The sequence below is a fragment of the Pygoscelis adeliae genome, unplaced genomic scaffold, assembly GCF_000699105.1.
Source record: "Pygoscelis adeliae isolate BGI_AS28 unplaced genomic scaffold, ASM69910v1 Scaffold312, whole genome shotgun sequence".
In the NCBI taxonomy this organism is placed as follows: Eukaryota; Metazoa; Chordata; class Aves; order Sphenisciformes; family Spheniscidae; genus Pygoscelis; species Pygoscelis adeliae.
Genome location: NW_008824234.1, coordinates 2060920 through 2066919, shown reverse-complemented (window position 1 = coordinate 2066919; position 6000 = coordinate 2060920).

Below are 6000 nucleotides of genomic sequence, written 5' to 3'. Positions count from 1 at the left end.
ATTATCATGACACCAAGAACAGATCTGCCTAGGATGCCAACAGGAATAGGTGCCATACTGATTTTGTATAATGCTATTTATAATCAGAATTTCATATGCTAAATGATGTTTCACCATTCTCAACTTGATCTGCAATAGATACCAAGTCTGTTTGTCAAAATCTGTTTCACAGAAAATCATTCTTCACTGCTTGTATCCTGTATCATTCTGTGATTTTCTCCAGTACTTGGCTACCAGGACTACAGCTACTTGGATCACTTTGGTTACCATTTTACAATATTGGCAGTATATTAATGTCATGATTTAACCTCAGCCGGCAACTAAGCACCACACAGCTGCTCGCTCACTCCTGCCCCCCGGTGGGATGGGGGAGAGAATCGGAAGCATAAAAGTGAGAAAACTCGTGGGTTAGCAAAAGCCGCACATGCAAGCAAAGCAAAACAAGGAATTCATTCGCTCCTTGCCATCGGCCCGCAGGTGTTCAGCCATCTCCATGAAAGCAGGGCTCCATCATGTGTAACGAGTGACGAATGCCATCACTCCAAACATCCCCCTCTTCCTTCTTCTTCCCCCAGCTTTCCTTGCTGAGCATGATGTCACATGGTATGGAATATCCCTTTGCTCAGCTGGGGTCAGCTGTCCCAGCTGTGTCCCCTCCCAACTTCTCGCCCCCCCCCAACCTACTCGCTGGTGGGGTGGGGTGAGAAGCAGAAAAGGTCTTGACCCTGTGCAAGCACTGCTCAGCACTAACGAAAACATCCCTGTATGATCAACACTGTTTTCAGCAGCACAAACCCAAAACACAGCCCCATACTGGCTACTATGAAAAAAATTAACTCTACCCCAGCCAAAACCTGCACAATTAACAAACACACTCACACTGTCTCTGGAATGTCATGAGCCTTCTAAGCTTTTTTTTTTTTTTAAAGCAATTTCCCAATTTTTGAGAACTCAGTCTTTCTGAAAGAAAGCTTGAGTCCAAGTTATGTGGTAAAACAGAATTAATACCTCGAATATTATTAGCAACTGCTTGACATCTGTCTTTGTTACTGATGCAGCAGCAAACGTCCCTTTGTTATTTTGAGAATCAAATGCATCTCCTTGCTTCTTTCCAAAGACGGGTCGGAAAGAGTTATTGCACAGTTCGGTTCAGCGTAAAGCTCGAGGCTTGCCCTCGCACAGGAGGCAGAGCCCAGCCGCCGGTGGTGCCCGCGCAGTGCACCGGGAAGTCAGATGCTGGGGAGGTAGGTCAAAGAAACACACCTAGGAAGTGCTATGTCATGGAGCTAACGCTTACCATGGAGTAAAAAACCAGTTCCAAGCGCAGGCCCAGGAAACCAAAATTACCCCGATTTGCCCAGAAAGCTAAGGCAGACTTTTCAGAGGTAGTCTCTGATGATTCCTTCCTCATTTTTGGGGCACTTGGCAGGAGAACCTTTCTGTACATCGCTCTGTGCATCATTCTGTGCGTAATGTGAACCCTGGGGTGACAGTTCACCTGTATGCGCGTTTCTCGTTTGAAGGTGACCACCTCTGGTCAAATGAATCCCAGCTCCCGTGTCTGAACTGCGGAAGTCTGGAGTATTGCTAGATACCATTTAAACCAAGCAAAGCTACGCTTCAAATTAGAGTATTTAATAATGTGGTACTTCTGACCTTAATCTTTTTGTCACTGCATTGCCTATCAGTAAAACAGGGGTGCTCTTCCTTCATGGTCATACTGTGAAGCCAGAGTAATAAATATTTGGGAAGCACTAAGACACTGTAACATTCAAGTTCCGTAAAAAAAGCTAAGAAAATAACCTTTCTTTTTCAGGCTAGGGATTTACTATGGGGAAGTAAATAAGGCCATATATTGAACAATGAGGATTAGACAAAGTAAGCCTCTCAAAATCCTTCCTGTATACTCAGTGAGGCATGAAAAAGACAGTTTCCACATCTTTTGTAAAAAAAACTGGAACATAATGCAAGAAAATCATGTAATGAAAAATAATAGTGTAATAGATGCACTGAGGCTAAATTTAGATTTAACAAAGAACTTTCTGACATTTTTAAATATTTCATTTGCAATCCTATCAAAAACTTTCACGTTGTACACATGTAAGTTTTCAACATGATGTATACATATAGTTATATTTTGTAAACCCTGCTTCTTCCCAATTCTCAGCACTGAGAAATTTCTTCTTTCATAGGTACTATCCTTTGTCTATGCGTAACAGATGCCCAGGTAACACAGCTCATTTTAAATAAAAGGAGGCCTAAAGGAGAATTGCACCAAACTGCTTATTAAAGATTGTGTCAGACACAGCTTCCTGCCCAGCCGCCTTTTTTTTTTCCTTAGAAATCCCCAGAATGTTTTACTACCATGAAATCAGTAAAGTGCATCCCCTAGGATGAAATCCTCTGAAGTAGCACACATTCTTTATCTGTTACGCAAAGAGGCTTTATATTCTTATTTGGTGTACACCAGACAACCTCTGTATCTGTTTGTTCCTTGTTGGCTAAAGTATCAGTTCACAAGAATTGTAAATCCTGTTCTCTTTGCTCGAAAATCAAATGTCACTTTCTTCCCGGCATGTTATCCAGTCACTTCAGCATTTCAATCATGTGAATCCTTCAACTATATTTCAGCAAAAAGTTATGTCAAACATCTTCCTGCTAATGATCATTTCCAATTTCTCTCAGTTATTACTCAGTCCTCTCACAGTGTATGCACAGTTAACTTTTTTGTTCTCTATATATTCTTTATATTCGCTCATCACAGAGTACCTAATTAATGAATTTCATGTCTAAGTAGCTGTACTGGTGTGACTCCCTTGACCACTTTTTCTTCAGCTGCAAGTTAAATACCTTCAGAGCATGGATAAGTTCAAGAAACCCAGAAAACTGATTTTTCCCTTACCACCAAGAAAGAAATTGCATCTTCTGCAAGTCCTCTCCCACTCTGGGAGATGGTCTGATGCTACAGGACACATCACGCTACCCATCAGGCCCGTGACTCACTTTCTGCATCTTCTATCTTCTTTCTTACTGCTTTTGGAGTTAGGAGAAGTCACTGAGAACGTCCTGCCCTGTTTCTGTCTCCAACCCCCTTTGGAAATCCTAGAAGCCTCTAAAAGTATGTCATCTACAGCCACATCATTCCTGTCGGTGCTGACTAGGACTGGTCTAAACAGCCTTTGTCTATTCATATAAATGTGAGTAATGGATTGAAAAAAGATTGAAAACTGTTGATCTGGGCATAGTAATTTTAGTACTGCATATACATACGTAATTGTCTTTCTCTGTAAATGGGAAGTGAAAGAATACTGCAATGCTCTAATTCAAACCCAGCTATGCCTGCTAGAGTTAAACTGCTAGCACCTCGACAGAATGGGGGGAGCTCTGCTATCCCTCTCCTCCCTCCCTCCCTCCCAAGGACTTTCCCACCTACCTCAGCTACCTTGCTAGCACAGTCAAGATTTTGCCTCTGTTATGAGTTTAGACAGCACTCTCATTCTCAAACACTGCCAAAAACCCCCACAGTTGTAAGCGTATATACACAACTGCATGATCCTAACCCTACAGTCTCTCTAGACATCTTGTCTGCTACGTCTTTATATCAGGGTATCAGAACAAAGCTCAACTTCAAATTAATCTCCCAATCTAAAGGCTTTAAGAGAGCCAAATGACATGAAAAGAACACCGGATTTTGAATTACCAACCCAGCAGTATCACTGTGTAACTGCCCGTGTTTTCATACATAGGGAATAGGAGCACAATCCCATCAGTCCTGGTGTTACCAACCAACATGAATTTCCCCTTCCAGTAAATCTTATCACTTCCTATAAATATAACAAAAATTGAACACAGTTTTGAGTCTTTATTTCAGCAGAACTAGCAAGAAATACCGCTTGCAATTCATGTTACCGATGCCTATACAACGATGACTGTTGTTCCAGGGTGTTTGTGCAAGCATCATAATGGTTTGGTCAAGACTGCACATACAGAGGTTTTAGTGGCTTATTTCTTAGAAGGAGGGTTCATATACTGTCTTCTGTTGAAGTGAAAATCCAGTAAGTTCTGGCACATGTTGAAGACCCACAATGTTTCAATGAAAGGAGAACGGTGGAAGAATGAAAGAAAAAAAATGACAAAATAGTTACCTGTTGAGTTCAAAGAAATATGATAAAGAATTAGGCACCAGACTGCAATCTGGATTGCATTTTTTTTTTTTTTAATAAAGGAATACAAAGACTAAGAAATAAGCATTCTTTTTAATGACAATTTTTTTTAATTCCAAAGAATCAGCAAGTTCAATCAGTACTTACAACCCCAAATTCTCATTTTGGGGATAATACCATCAGGTAATTTATTAAAGGTTAAAGACTCCTTCCATATTACTATTCCCCTCACAAGGTGTATTCAGCACAGGATATAGAAAATTAGGAAAACATTTTGCAGTTTAGTTTTGAGAAATACTTCTCCTGGCTTAATCTTTTGTGCCTCAACCATGCCAAATATGCCCCATACCTAGGGACATCCAAGGAACATCAGACAAGGGGAAGGGAAGGAACCTAGGAGAACACAGGATCACGCTGATCCAGTATAAAGCCTAAAAAAGGGCAGTAAACATGGGAGCGGTAGTATTTGCAGCTAGGCAATGAGGAAGGAATAAAATTAATTTGGAAGACAGATTTCTTCATCTCTATCCTAGAATTTTATACGGCATACTGTGCGCTGGGACAATACCTTCTTAGGACAATTTGTTCAGTGGATCTCTCTCTATTTAAAAAATGTCCTTTCTTGTTTTGAACAGAGTGATGGTACAAAATGGAAGAAGGACCCTTGAAATTTCCCAGTTTGCATTGCCAGTATCCCATTATTTTAATCTAAGGTTATCAATAAGCTTGAGTTGCAAGTTTTGGTTTTATGGGTGCTTCACATGGTTAGTGGCAAAGGGGAAAAGAAACACACAGCTCTAAGTATAAAAGGAAGATGAACACTAAGAAAGGGGGACCTATTGGTTCTTGATTTGGACCATGTGGAAAGTCTTCCTCTCTCTCTCTTTGAGAAAGACCCCTAGCAGGCCAGAACCAGATGAAGTATTGATTTGTGACTGAATTCCTCCAATTTTTCTATTTCTGTGAGGGATCCAGCCCCTTCTCTGCTGAGAAGCCCAAAGTCCACAGTCCATTTCTCAGCAGGTAGCTCTGACCTCCCGCAAAAGGAAGTTCGAAGATGTGCATTGTAACTCAAGACGCTTAATGGCATCCTTCACCCTCCAAACTTGAAGCCAGACATTAACACAATTCCAGTGAGTTCAGAAGAAACGGTTATCAAGGAGAAAAATGGTAAGTAGATGGACTAAAAGGCCAACATAGGGGGAGCAAGCTGGTGACGTTGCTACATTCAGTGTCTGCTTTTGAGCTCAACATAAGTGTGTTTGCCTAGCAAACATTCAGCCCAGGCTAGCAGGTTTGCTGGTATATGAGAAAACAGCTCAGCTGCATGTTAACTAGAAGCCCAAAACATCAATACTTCCCTCTAAGTGCAAGTGCAGAGTGGGAAGACGTATGGAAAGTAATTTCCAATTACTAAGTTTCACTTGCATCCCACCACCTGGTGATGAAATCTTGAAGTCCCAAAACTAAGAAAACCTCATTGAACATGGAGGTCAATGAGACTTTTGTCTACAATTGTAATAGCTGTGCTCTCATTAACTTACTAATGTAATTCAATCGACAGTCAAGGTGGCAAAGCAGAAATGAACAAAAAAACCTTGCTGTGTTGCTGGAGCTCTCACAGTTCTCTCATGCAGCCACCCAGTTTTGATTTGTGGCTCCACAAAGTGCACACCACTGCTGTAAGCAGGTGAACAGAAGCATTATTGAGCTGAGGAAAGGGAACTTGAGACACCATTAAATAAAGCTGTCTTCTCCCAAGTGCTGCAGGGATCAGAGCCTAAGAGATCAGCGAAATGATTAAAAGAAAACCAGTGACCATAAGAAAAACAATCCC